The sequence below is a fragment of the Mchenga conophoros genome, linkage group LG6, assembly GCF_057382185.1.
Source record: "Mchenga conophoros isolate Kocher_MC1m ecotype Shallow Benthic linkage group LG6, M_conophoros_male_GT1.1, whole genome shotgun sequence".
Taxonomy (NCBI): Eukaryota; Metazoa; Chordata; class Actinopteri; order Cichliformes; family Cichlidae; genus Mchenga; species Mchenga conophoros.
In genome coordinates, this window is record NC_140531.1 from 44,373,173 (window position 1) to 44,386,632 (window position 13,460).

Sequence of the window (13,460 nt, forward strand, 5' to 3'; positions counted from 1 at the left end):
GGGCCTTGGCAACGGTCTTTTCCTTCTGGTCTGGAGTTGGCACTGCAACAGCAAACTTCGTAAAGTGATCCGTTATCACCAGAATATTCTTTGTTCCTCGGCTATCAGGTTCTAGAGACAAATAGTCCATGCACACCAACTCAAGTGGTCGACTGGTTTTAATATTTACCAGTGGGGCAGATTTCTCAGCTCTAGCCTTGCGGCGGATGCACCTTTCACATGTTCTGATTTTCATTTCAACATCTAGGAACATTCGGGGCCAAAAGAAACGTGTTCTCACAAGGTCAACAGTTCTTTCCAATCCCATGTGACCTACTGCATCATGAAGACTTTCAAGAGCTACTTCCCTGTACTCCTTCGGAAGCACTAGTTGAAAAAGAGTCTGGCCCTGGCTCACTCGTTTCCGGTACAAGACATTATCTATTAGGGACAACTGATCCTGTACTCTTAACATGAGTTGGACTTCCCTTTCCTCCTTTTGCCTAAGACGATAGGAAAGGCGTTTTCCTGTATGGACAAGGTCTATGACTCTGCTTATTATAGGGTCACGCCTTTGTTCTGCAGCCCAATCTTGTTGGGAGAGTTGAGGAAGAGTGCTAGTACCAGTCAGAATGTCGGCTTGAACAAACTCGTCAGGTATCGCACTTGCATCCACTGCCAAACACTCCACTGCAGCAGGTAAGTAGTGGCAGTAGTGGTAAGTAGTGTCAGGAGATATGTGTACTTGGTGCTTCTCGCATACAGCTTTTAGAGCATCCTTTGGAAATGTTGCACTATTTCCCTCTTCCGTAAACTTTGCAATGAATTGCTTTACTCTCTCATCCTCAGCAGTTGTACTGTCATCAGTTTCAACAGAAACATGCGGCCGTCTCGATAATCCATCCGCATCCTGATTTCTTTTTCCGGCTCTGTACTGTATGTTGAAATTGAAATTCGACAAAGCAGCAAGCCATCGATGTCCAGTTGCATCAAGTTTAGCAGATGTTAACACGTAGGTCAGTGGGTTATTGTCAGTCATGACAGTGAAGTCAGCTCCATACAAATAATCAGCAAACTTGTCAGTAACTGCCCACTTCAACGCAAGAAATTCAAGTTTGTGAGTGGGGTACCTTCTTTCACAGTTAGACAGCCCTCTGCTAGCATAGGCAATGACTCTTAACCGACCATCTTCTTCCTGGTATAGGGCTGCACCAAGTCCATGTGAACTGGCATCGGTGTGTAAAACATAGGCTTTTCTGGGGTCAGCAAACCCAAGCACTGGTGCAGATGTCAACTTCTCAATGAGGGTCGTGAAAGCTTCCTCACATGAGGGAGTCCATTTCTCATTAAAAGGACTGTTCAAGTCGCCGTTTGACGGTGATTTGTGGCGTTTCAGCTTCCTGGCAGGGACATAACCAGCTGTCAAATCATTCAATGGCCTAGCAATTTTAGAATAGTCTTTGACAAACCTGCGATAATAGCCAGTGAAGCCTAAAAATGACTTCAGTTCTGACAGGTTTGTGGGTCTGGGCCATGTGGTGAGGGCAGATATTTTATCAGGATCAGTCTTCACTCCCTGTTCTGAGACAATGTGTCCTAAATACCTCACTGACTTTTGGAAAAAGTGACATTTCTCAGGTGAAAGTTTGAGACCAAATTCTTTTAGTCTGTTCAGAACTCGCAGGAGCCTTTCTTCATGTTCCTCCAAAGTATTGGAGAACACTATAAGATCATCAAGAAAGACCAGTACTTCCTTGAGGTTCATGGAGCCCATGCATTTCTCCATAACTCTTTGAAAAGTGCTTGGAGCATTAGTGACTCCTTGGGGCATCCTGTTGAATTCCCAAAACCCCATGGGTGTGACAAAAGCCGTCTTGTGTTTATCCTCTTCTTCCACCTCTACCTGGTAATATCCAGACTTTAAATCCATAACAGAAAACCATTTGGATCCTGACAGAGCTGTAAATGCCTCTTCTATATTGGGCAAGGCATAAGCGTCTTTGATCGTCTGGTTGTTCAACTTTCTGTAATCCACACAAAGGCGGATCTGCCCATTTTTCTTTTTCACAACTACAATTGGTGAAGCAAATGGACTCTCGGACTCTCTAATAATGTTGCTGTTGCACAGCTGCTCCAAATGAAGGCGGACAGCTTCATAATCAGAGGGATGAATGGGCCTTGGCCTTTGTTTAAAAGGCGTTGGATCAGAGAGCCGAATCTTATGTCTCACCACTGTGGTGTGACCATAATCAAGTTCACCCCTAGCAAAAACATCAGACACGGAATTCAGCTTCTCGGCGATCCTGTCTTTCCACTCGTTTGACAGGGGTGAGTCACCAAAATCGAACTGGATTTTGTCACTTGGTTGTACTTCGTGGGTGGTGTAACACTGAGCATGTTTCTGCTCTGAACTTCCAGTTCGATTCATACATTCAGACCTCGCAGGAGAAACTGAAAGTGGGACAGATATCGCTGCCAAAGGACGGTGAGCTGGCAGAATGATATCATGCGTTGTCTCATTTTTTAGGAGAATGGGAACTTTGAAGGATGTCTGTCGTGGCTTTGACATTACATAGCTGGAAAATATCAAGCCACCTGGTAGGCTGGACTGGCTGTGGGGTTCGACTAGAAGAGTGGATCCAGGGCCTGCACAGACATTTCTGACACGACCATTTAAGGCTATTTTCTGACCAGCTGGAATTACTAAGTTGGTTTTACATTGTGACTTGACTGTCCCCACAAAACTATCAGTTTTTGTTTTACTTCTGTAGATAGCATGCAAATGTCTAATGAGAGGGGCGTAAGCACAATGCTCAGGAATGGTCATTTGCTCATTGAAGTCCTCATACAAGACGTCAAGGGCATTTGTACCAATGAGGACTGGAATTTCCGAATTTGCTCTGTGATCTGGGACAATTAAAGCTAGAATAGTTACAACTTTGTCCTTCCCCGTGAAACTCTGTGGGAAAGTGATGTCAACTTCAATGTACCCAAGATAAGGGACAATTTGGCCTGCAGCACCTTCAACCTCTAACAGATCATTTAATGGCAAAAGAGGATGAGAAGGTAAGTGGGTCAACTGAAATGATTTTGAAATTGTGGTAACCTGAGACCCTGAATCAATGAGGCAACCATGTGATAGTTCCCCAATCTTAACCTCTGCAAGAGATCTTGATCCAACTAATCTATTTGGAAGGTGATTCGGAATGGATTCAGCATGTTGTTGTTTACTTTGACATCTCTGTTCTGACTTGGGACTATTGTGAATGTTCTTGGTTCCCGTATGTCCCCTTACCGGAACCTGCTCCAGTTTAAAGCTTGACCCTGCTGCTGGGCTTTCCATTCTTCCTGTCTGGCTTTTAGTTCTTTGTACTTTTGATCAACCACAGCCTTGTTTATAGCATTTTCACAGTTCCTGGCTATGTGGCCGTCTTCACCGCACCTAAAACAGAACCAAGCCTTGGGCTCAGCTCTCACTTGGGTTCGTGGTGGAATTTGGTGTACCAGAGTTTCAATTACAGGTACGGGTGGCTCTTGTGTTGTTTCCATTGCTTTAACTTGTCGCTTTCTTTGCTTTTTAGATGGTTTTGTCATCAGTTGCAATTGCAGTTCTGCAACCTGCTTCTTTAGACTCTCAGTTTCAGAGATATAGGCCTGCAATACACTTGCACTTGGGTCAGTGTGATGTGGGAAGTCAGGGACAGAATGCATGTGTGCAATTGGTTTTATCTTGGTAGGCCCAAAATGACGTTGCATCCGGTCCAGCTTAGAAGCCCTTCTGTCCTCTTCAGTCCTCAGCTCTAGCAGAAGCTCTGCAAACTCAGGCGTGGTCTCTTTCTTTAGTTCCAGTTGCAGGACCAAGTTATGGTCCCAGCAACCCCGTTTGAACTGCTTTAGCAAATGTCGACTTGCATCTGCTGGAATCACACCATTCCTGCTTACAGCAGTGTTAAGGAGAGCTTGCAGCCTCTGTAGGTAATCAGAAGCTTTCTCACCTGGATTTTGATTTGTGTTCAGGAACCTTGCAAATATCTCCTCACCATCCTCCACAAGACCATATGCAGAATCTAACAGCCTGACATATTCTCGTGGATGTGCTGAATAACCAAGTTGCTTCACAACATCTGATGCTGGGGGAAGAAGACTCTCTAGTATTTTCCTCCGCTGAATGTCAACTGGAGTGCCATCATTGAACATTAGTTCAACATGTAAACACCACGTTTCAAAATCCACTTCTCCGGGGGGTTTTGGCACACGGCCTGAGAATGAGCGTAACCATTTGGATTGGCCATGTGTAGCGACAGAGTCATTTCTGATTACATGTTCCACTACTATACGCTGTATCTCTGGTGGGTTTGTTACTTCATCTGTCACCACTGGAAGTCTGGTTGGAGTAGTCTTTGGTTTAACAACTCTACAAGTCTGAGATTTAGTTGAATGGGTGACTGGCTGGGATGTAAGGGGCCGTCTGTGGTTGTACTTTAACTTTGCTGTCTTTATCAAGGGTGTAGTACTGTGGTCAGAATAACTGTCAACACTTTCATCACTTGAGTCAGCCAAAACAGGGTCTGGAGTTTGATGGAGTGCTGGCATTTCAATGCGACTAGCCTGCCATTTTACATTCTTGTTGGTCACATTTTCAATCTCAAGGGGAAATTCTGACTCGTTATCCCCCATTGTAATCTCTGACTCAAACTCAGCAATAACAGTTTCCCCACAATCTGGTTGTGCATTTGGGACCCTCAGAATCCTTGTTACCACCCCATACTTCTCTAAGGAAGCAATAATATCAGCATCAGAATCGAAACTAGTAACTCCAGTAATACTGATGGACCGTTTAAAATCCACCCCGTAATTCTGTACCAAATCCATCTCTTTTCAATGTTGTCTTAGTTGAAAGCTTATCACAATAAATCACAATCTCAAAATTAACTATGCTATTGCAGAATGCTGTAATTTCAATATTAGCTGTGTCTTAATCGCTCCTGGCTGGCTCGCCACGAAAAGGTACTATGTAACACACGATACTTTACCACTACTGAATGTAGAGAAAGTTAGGATCTTAGGCTTATGGCCTCTAGGAATCGACTAAGGAGCGAATGACACACAGCTAAAAGAACAGTCAACATTTATTCAAAACAAAACCAAAAACAGTCATTCAACAGTTCACAACAGTTCCAATTGTCCATATTTGTCAGTCTGTGTATTCAGTTTTAGAGTTCAGAGTTCAGTGTTCAGAGTTCTTTTCAGTCTTTTCAGTTCAGGTGTGTGAGTGTGTGTGTATAGTGTTAATGTTAGTAGTACTACCCGGGTAGTGTATTGTTCTGAGATCTCATAAGCTTATCTGTCAAGAAGTAACGCAGTTGTCACTTCTAAGTAGGCTGGAAATCTTTCCTGCATCGCAGCTGGGGATCCGGAATCCTGGCTCGCAACTTTAGACTCCAACAAAAAAACCAACCTGCACAGGGCAGTGAACATATTTTACATGAATATCATATAACAACTTAATCAACACTAGTGACCAAATGTCTCTCACTCTTTGTATATAACGACTTAATGCAATCAATAATAAAATTAATCAAAGAACCTTAAAACAATTTCCACATCATACAAATTTAACTCAAATCTCATATTTTGTGAACAGCAGTCACATCAATCCAATGAATTGAGAGAATGTACATTACTGATGCACGAGGAAAGTGCAAAACGTGGTCGCAGTACTATAATAATAATAACACGATTAAACCACAAGTTTAAAGAAGAAGAAAATAAGGGTTGTTTTTACTCTTTAAAGAAAATTATGCATTTGGAGTAACTAAATTACATTTACACTTTGGAAGAAAATGAAAATTCACCTCGACTTCATTTGCCATTAATATTGCACATTTCCAGCTAACCAAATAGATTGAGTGGCACTTGTTACAGAAGTAATCTCTAAACATTTATGGAGGCACTAACATGGTTGGTCTTAGAGCCTAAGTGAAACTTTGCATACTGTTGTCTACATGTTATATTTGTGAATTGTGTATTCACCAGGGAGCAGTGTGCCAAACAGCAGCTCTTATTGGCCCCACAGCTTTAATGCTGCTGTGGAGAACATCAAAGTCATAACAGACGAAGAACTTTTTCATAGCAAAGTGTGTTAAAAACATTGAAAACTGTCCACTGTCTGTGTATTTTTTTTTCACTCTTCTACCTTATTGTGGAAAACTTTGCTATTTCAAATGTAACAACTTTTTTCTGATGAGTGACCAGGTCTAACTATATACCTAATAAAAACTAAACGGTAAACTGAAAACTACACAAAATTAAATCCAGTGATACCATCTCCCACACTAGGCTTTGTCTTGTAGATTATTTGGATTGTGGGGTACTCTATTTTAATCACTTAGCCTGTTTTTAGAGCTTACGCTTGTGAATACCTTTTACTAGTTTCCTTTACCTCATTGCATGCTAACATGTAATCTTAGCCAAAATAAAGACTAGAGTTCACCATATCTTGGTGTCTTTCATTTTGATTTTCTGAAAGTGTTACAGAGTGGACATGTTTTACAGTTGACCTCCTTCCCCCTGCAGGAGCTGAACCTCAGTCTTGTCCGTATCGCCTATGAAAGATATGTTGTACATTTCTTTTAGTTGTCTGGTTCTTCTGTTTATATAAGCAGTGAAATAAGTTCTGACTGGAGTCTCAGCTCAGATATTAAGTAAAACTTTATATGCTCTGGGCTGGAATACCACGCATACTGCAGTTTCATTAGAATCATGAAACTTTAATAGCTACCATCCAAAGGCTGAACAAGAGCAGCCTCACTTTCAGAGGATGTAAGTTCTTTTATGTTACTTGCCACTCCAGAGTTGTGTTGATCAAGACAAAATACTTCATTAATGCAAGACAACATAGAACGCATGATTATAAAAAAAAACAAAAAAACCCCTGCAATACTAGAAGACAAAATGAAGAAAATTTCCAAAGAGACTAATCTAAGAAACAACAACACTCGGCCTCAAACAAGCTTATATGGTTTCCACTCTTAAATAAGCCACTAAAATAAATTCTTAACAATTTGTTTGGATACAAAGTGTCCTTCCTGATCATGTGGAAATGTTGCATTTTTTATGGTACTTCTACAAAGGACTTAAAGAGAGTCATAGTATATGTTTAGGTTTATGACAGAGGGGACAAAGAACACAGCAGGTCAGGCTTGTCACAATAAACAGTATTGCCAGCATTTATTTGCATCAGCTTATAAAGGCCCACTAACGAAATAAAACACATTAAAGTAAGTGACTGGCAATGATGTCATTGCTGCAGACCAGGCTACTTCACTCAATACTGCACATTGTTAGAACAAAACTGTCATTTGGTGACAGTAGGTTAGCTGGTATTGGATTGTAACTACTGAAACTATTGGATTACCAGTCAAAATTTGCCCTTGTTTTAATCTTTAATCATCTGTTTTTTGTTTTTTCCAGTGAGATGCGTCACTGTTTTTCTTTGTGTGTGTGTGTGTGCGCGCAAATTTCTACATGCACAGAACCTCACACTTATATTAGCTCTGAATAATTTAAATTTTTTATTTTAACTCCTCTGGCAATAACGACCTAGCCAGTGGAGAATCCAACAAATGGCACTGAAGAGACCATGGCTAAAACAGGTCGAAGATGACATCAGAAATCACAGAATAAATCTTGACGAGGCCAGGACAATCGCCAACGATCGTCATGCATGGAAACGAGTTGTGAAGGAAATTCGACCATTGGCACTCACAGCAGCGTATGGGCTTAGGAGTCAATCCAGGCCTAACGCCAGCCAGGGATCAAAGAAGAAGAAGCTCTGACTATATTACATATTTTACCCAGGCTAAGGGTATCACATAAGTGACATAAGAAAATAAACTAAAACATAAACTGAAGTTTAATAGGTCTTTCCTTTGTCCATGCTCCATCTTAAGCACCCTGTTTCAAGACATTCAACTTTTTTAATCTTGCTGACAAACAGAAAACCAGACAAATACTGATCACATACCTCAATCTTGCTTCTTTTTTCCCCATCTTGCGTCTAACCTGCTAGACAACAGTTCAAAAATAACCTTGAACACAAGTGATATTATAGCTTTCTTAGTTGGCTGTGAAATAACATCAACAAACTTTGTTGTTTGGACTTGAACCAGGGCTTTCTCCAGAAACTCTTTTCTCTCCATCCTAATAAAAGGAACAAGTTGTGCGGCAAGAATTGTACTTGATTGTTTGTCTTTCAAACAGCCAGTGCGGAAAGAAAAATATTTTCTTTTGGGGTAGTGACAAACTCATCGTTTGTAATACAGGTGATTGTATTTTCTGTCAGTTTTGACTATTTCTGAGGAAAACCAGTTTTGTTTAATGATAATTTCTCTTTTTGTATCAAACAAAATCAGCTTCAAGTTGGGTTTAATTATTGCTTAAGCACTGTAAGTGTACAATGTCTTGTCTTCTGTTTCCATGATAGTTAAACCAGATTGAACTGTGTGAGCAGTTTCTTCTAACAGAATTAGCCAGTGATGCACCTGGAGTGTACTAATCTCTCCATCACAACTACCAGTGGTTACTACATTGGTGCACTCATTTATTTAATACTCAGCAAACAATGCAGAAAAGAGCCTCTGCTCGAGGCGGCTAGTATGGAAATGTGTGTGTGTGGATGGAGCGGGATTAAATCCAAATTTACTATTTACAACAACATCTTTTTTCATTTCTCTCTCTTTCTCGCTCTCTCTGTGGTGTAGCAACTGTAGCTTAATGGCACAGCAGCTATCAGCGTTTCACTATGTTTTCTCATCAAAGCACAGCAGAATAGACTATTCAAATCACTGATTACCAGATTCGCAGGTGGCAAATCTGCTGCATATTGAAGAATTTAGGACTTACATATTTCTACAAAAATAAAAAAGATTTCCTGAGCATTAATAATACTTGAAGAAGTTAAAGATTCATTAACACTAATAAAGAATAACTTTATTGCTTGACCAGCAGTCACTGACCTTCCCAGCTCACTCAATGTATAAATTAATTAATTATGATAATTCTAATGGCTGGTGAAACTGCAAAGGATATAAGTCATGGAAAGTTAACGGTGGAGTGGATGAATAAATATAGCTCATTATCTGGAGTTAAAGAATGCATAGGAATCTATAAGTTCCTGTTATATTTAGATTAAATTAATTTCCAGATCCCTATAGAAGTTCCACTGTTTGCGTAGATCTAGAGAAAACAATATAATAGGGTGCATGAGAGAAAGTGTCACACAAGACAACATCTCTTCAAAAATTTCATAGTTCACCTCTGGGTTTAATAGCCTGCTATTGAAAATTCAAAAAGTTTTTTTTAAATCAAGTTATGGTATGATATTATATATGCAATTATAATTACTACCGTATATACATTATCTGTGACACAGTTCATTTTCTTGAACTGTCAGATAATTCATCACTAATAATCATGGGATGGAATTATTTCTCTTTTATGGACTGTCCAGTGTCTTCACTGCTAAAGGAGGCAATTAAGGAAACAACAAGGGATCATTCTTTAGTGTTTAGAGAATTCAAGAAGCTGAATATCATGAATATATTAAAAACTATTAAGTTTAACATCCCTTCCTCGTATCAAAATGAATCAGGATCTGTAATTTGGTATAGATACATTAAAAAATTTCAGAGTGCTAGCTAGCTGAATATGAAAAAAAAGTCCAGTACTTAAGGAAAATCCCGTATTTGAGCAGACACTAAAATAAAAATTGAACATTGCAGAAAACAAATAGTCACAATTTCTGAATGATATATATTGGAGTTTGACAACATGCAAAACAAAGCATTTAGAAAACTTTTAAATATGAAATTTAAGTCACAAAAATGAATAAAATACTATTTTCTTTCAACTATGGTGTTGGATTCCAGAAAGAGTTTCCAGATACTTCTCTAATTATAAACATGCATATTTTTTTAGTTTTCAAGACCTTGGTTGTGCTATCTTCTCTTATCAACTTCGGAGGTGGGGTGCCCCCGGCCTCTCGGCCTGGGGCTCGGTCACTCAGGCACAGCTGGCTGCCGGCGGAGCTCACGGGCGCATCACTGCAACTCCCCCTGGCTTCTGCTCCGCGGCTGCTGAGTGAGCCCTCATCTGGGACTCTCCTCAGCTCTTACTGGGACAGTGGCGCGGCTGCCCCTCTGTTGGTCTTCCTTGGTCTCTTGTGTTCTGGGGACCTCTGGATGTCTGGAGTTTTGATCTCTCCATACCTGCTTCATACCCTGGAGGACGGGGCTGTGGCTCCCCACACTCCCTAGCAGATCGTTACATGGAGAATCCTTTGGAATGCAAGCATGCTGATCCACACAGGTATGCACACAGGTGTACACATGGGTATTCACAGACGCGGACTACAGCTTTCTTGGCTGCTGCCTCAAAGCACATTGTACGCTGTCTATCTTGCGTGCTGCACAATATTGTTTATTATTTAGTATCTACTGATATCTACTGCTAGCTAGTTTATTGTGATGGTGCCGTTTTTTTTATTATGTTGCTCTTTGTTGTTTGCTTTCTCTTCTGTTTTTTTTTCTCCATACAGGTGACCCAGGTGTTTTGTTTTTTTTGTTTGTTTTTCTTTCTTTCTTCTCCCCCTTCTCACCGTCTCTTCTCCCCTTTGGTTTTCTTTCTCTCCCTCTCTTTCTTTCATTCTCTCTCCCTGTCCTATCCCCCAGTCATGTCTGTCCCGTTTGTAGCAACTGAAAATAAAATAAATTCATAATTATAATAAAGGTCAATCAAATGGACCAATATGGCAAGACCATGATGATCCACTTGGTAAAATAAATCCGCTTGGCATCTTTCTCGGCCTTAAGACAACAATTCTGATGGCTAAAGATCCAAACGGGACACAAAAAAAAAAAAAAAAAAAAAAAAAAGAGAATATTTTTTGCTTGACTACCATTGACTTGTCTAAAAAAGAGGCAATGATGATTGTTATGAAATTTTAGCTTCATAAATGACTGGTCTGTCCTCATTTTCTTGCTATATTTACTCAATTCAGCATGAAAATTGAGTGAGAATAGCATTTTCTTCATTTTTGTGAGTACTTTAAAAAGTATTCTAAATGTCTTGTTTCTACAGTACTATCAAGTGTAAAGTAAATATAATATATACATAGAAAGTACATACTCTATAAATTATATACCAATTAAAAAATTGTCATTAGTTGTGTTTTGCAATAAAGAGGGTTTTTTTTAGCTTCTTTTCCAATATCTGACTTAGTAAGACCGCTTATTTATTTCTTTTCATATTTTAACTGGCCAACACGCAGAGTTTTTAATGCATCGTTAATCATTTTTTGAGATATTTATGTTCAAACATATTTCAGTGTGCACGGAAAAAAGGTCTGAAAGCAGGTGAATAAAATTTAAAATATATAGGGAAAAGAATTTGATATATAAAACTCAAATTTCACAGCAATCATTACATGTGTTCAAGCTCGGTACCATAACATTTTAAGGCATTTCAAATATGGTCCAGCAGAAAATCTTCTAAAAACATTGCTGATTTATGATAGAATGACTCATAGTTTTGTTCTTAATGTCTTCACAGATTTAATGAGCTTGAACAATAAATGTTAATTTCCTGTGAAATTACAGGCTTGCATCAATAAAAATTACAGTCGATTCAATTTAATACAATTTTTCAGAGATGAATACAGAAATTTTCCATAATTAAAATATTGCACCATTCATTCATCCATCCATCTTCTTCTGCAGGTCACGGGAGAGCAGGAGCCAGTCCCAGCTGCCACAGGGTGGTAAGACGAATACACCCTGGACAGATTGGCAGTTGGTCACAGGGCTAACACAACATAACATAAAAAATATCAAAATGTTTTCTAATTATTTTGTTATTTAGTAATAAAAAAAAAATATCACACAACAGCCAAACTGGTTTCAAACCTGAGGAGCAGAGGTGATGAGGGTGAAGGGCTGCAGGAGAGGTTGCTGCACGTAAGCAGAGTATTAAAAAACAATGTCGTCCGAAGCCACTGTCTCTGCTTTTCACACTGTTTCTGTTGTTTTCGCGATTTATTCTGTTTCCAGTGACCTCTGCTGTCCCTTCTCTAATCCAGCGCACTTTCAGCCAGTCAACATTCGGCAGAATGTACCATCACTATATATTTTGGTGTATTAGATGTGTCCAGCAACCTCCCCTATCCAACTCACCACCAGGTGCTCATCTGTTGACAGCTCAGCCCTTTTCTTCACCTGAGTGCCCAGCACATATGGCAGCAAATCTGACAATGGTTGTCCTGGTGCCACATGCACTTATGAACACCGCTATGTTCGGACATGGTGTTCGTTATGAAGTCGAGTAACAGATCATGGCTGAGGTTTAGCTCAGGCAAGTTGTCATTGTAAAACCAGTGTTGGGGAGATTCATTTTAAAATGTATTCCACTACAAATTACAGAATTGTGTAATTTGTAAAATATTTTGTTAAGTTACTCAATGTGAGCAACGTATTCTGAATACTTTAGATTACTTAATATATTGTCATGCTTCTTACAACTACATAAATGTACTGTTGGTGTGTGAGTTATTACTATTACTGAAGGCCACTCTATTAGCTCGTGTTAGCTGAGGTCAGTTCATAGACCGCAGACTGTTAGACTTGATGGATAGCATTAAAACCTACTAGCTGCAAATAATCATGTGCAGTTCTGAAAGCAATACCAACTAGATTTTTAAATCTTAATATAAAATGAGTAACAGTAGGGTGGACATTAGGTAAGGCTGCACTTTTGCAGTGATCTCGTATAGAAAACTATTTCTGTATCAGTAAAATGTTTTCTTTCTGTCTGATTTCAGAACTGCACATGATTATTTGCAGCTAGCTGGTTGTAATGCAGCCTTCATTAATAGCAATAACTCACGCAGCAATATTACATCAAAGATACTGAAGTGGCACATAACCCAGGTAGCTACCTAAAACAAGGTAGTTGCAGCAGGCTAAAGTTAGTTTTTTAAAAAAAGAACTTACTTCCAGATGTTTCTTTAGGTTGGTGGTGGAGTCTTTTGATGCTGAGAGCAGCTTGGTTGCTGGCAAACAGTTTGCATTGCAAGGTCAGATTTCGCCCATCCCTTTCTTCTTTAAGTGTGAAGTGGTGTCGGAATTTCCAAGTAAGAAATGCATTCCTGCCCATGCACTGCTGGCCTTGTTGTGCTGGCTCCGGGTCCATTGTGTAACTGACACCACCAACATTAACAGGATGCTAACATTAGAGCCTCTTATTGCACGTTTTGTTTGGGTTTCCGGCAATGCGTGGAATTACCAAAATTCGAGAGGGATAGCCTAACATATGAAACAGAAAAAGACCGCCATGGAATTAAATTTTTAAAACCATACAGATAAAATATAGAAGAAAACTGGGAACCACTATAAAACTCAAATCTGATCTGACTTCACCCTCTTAAC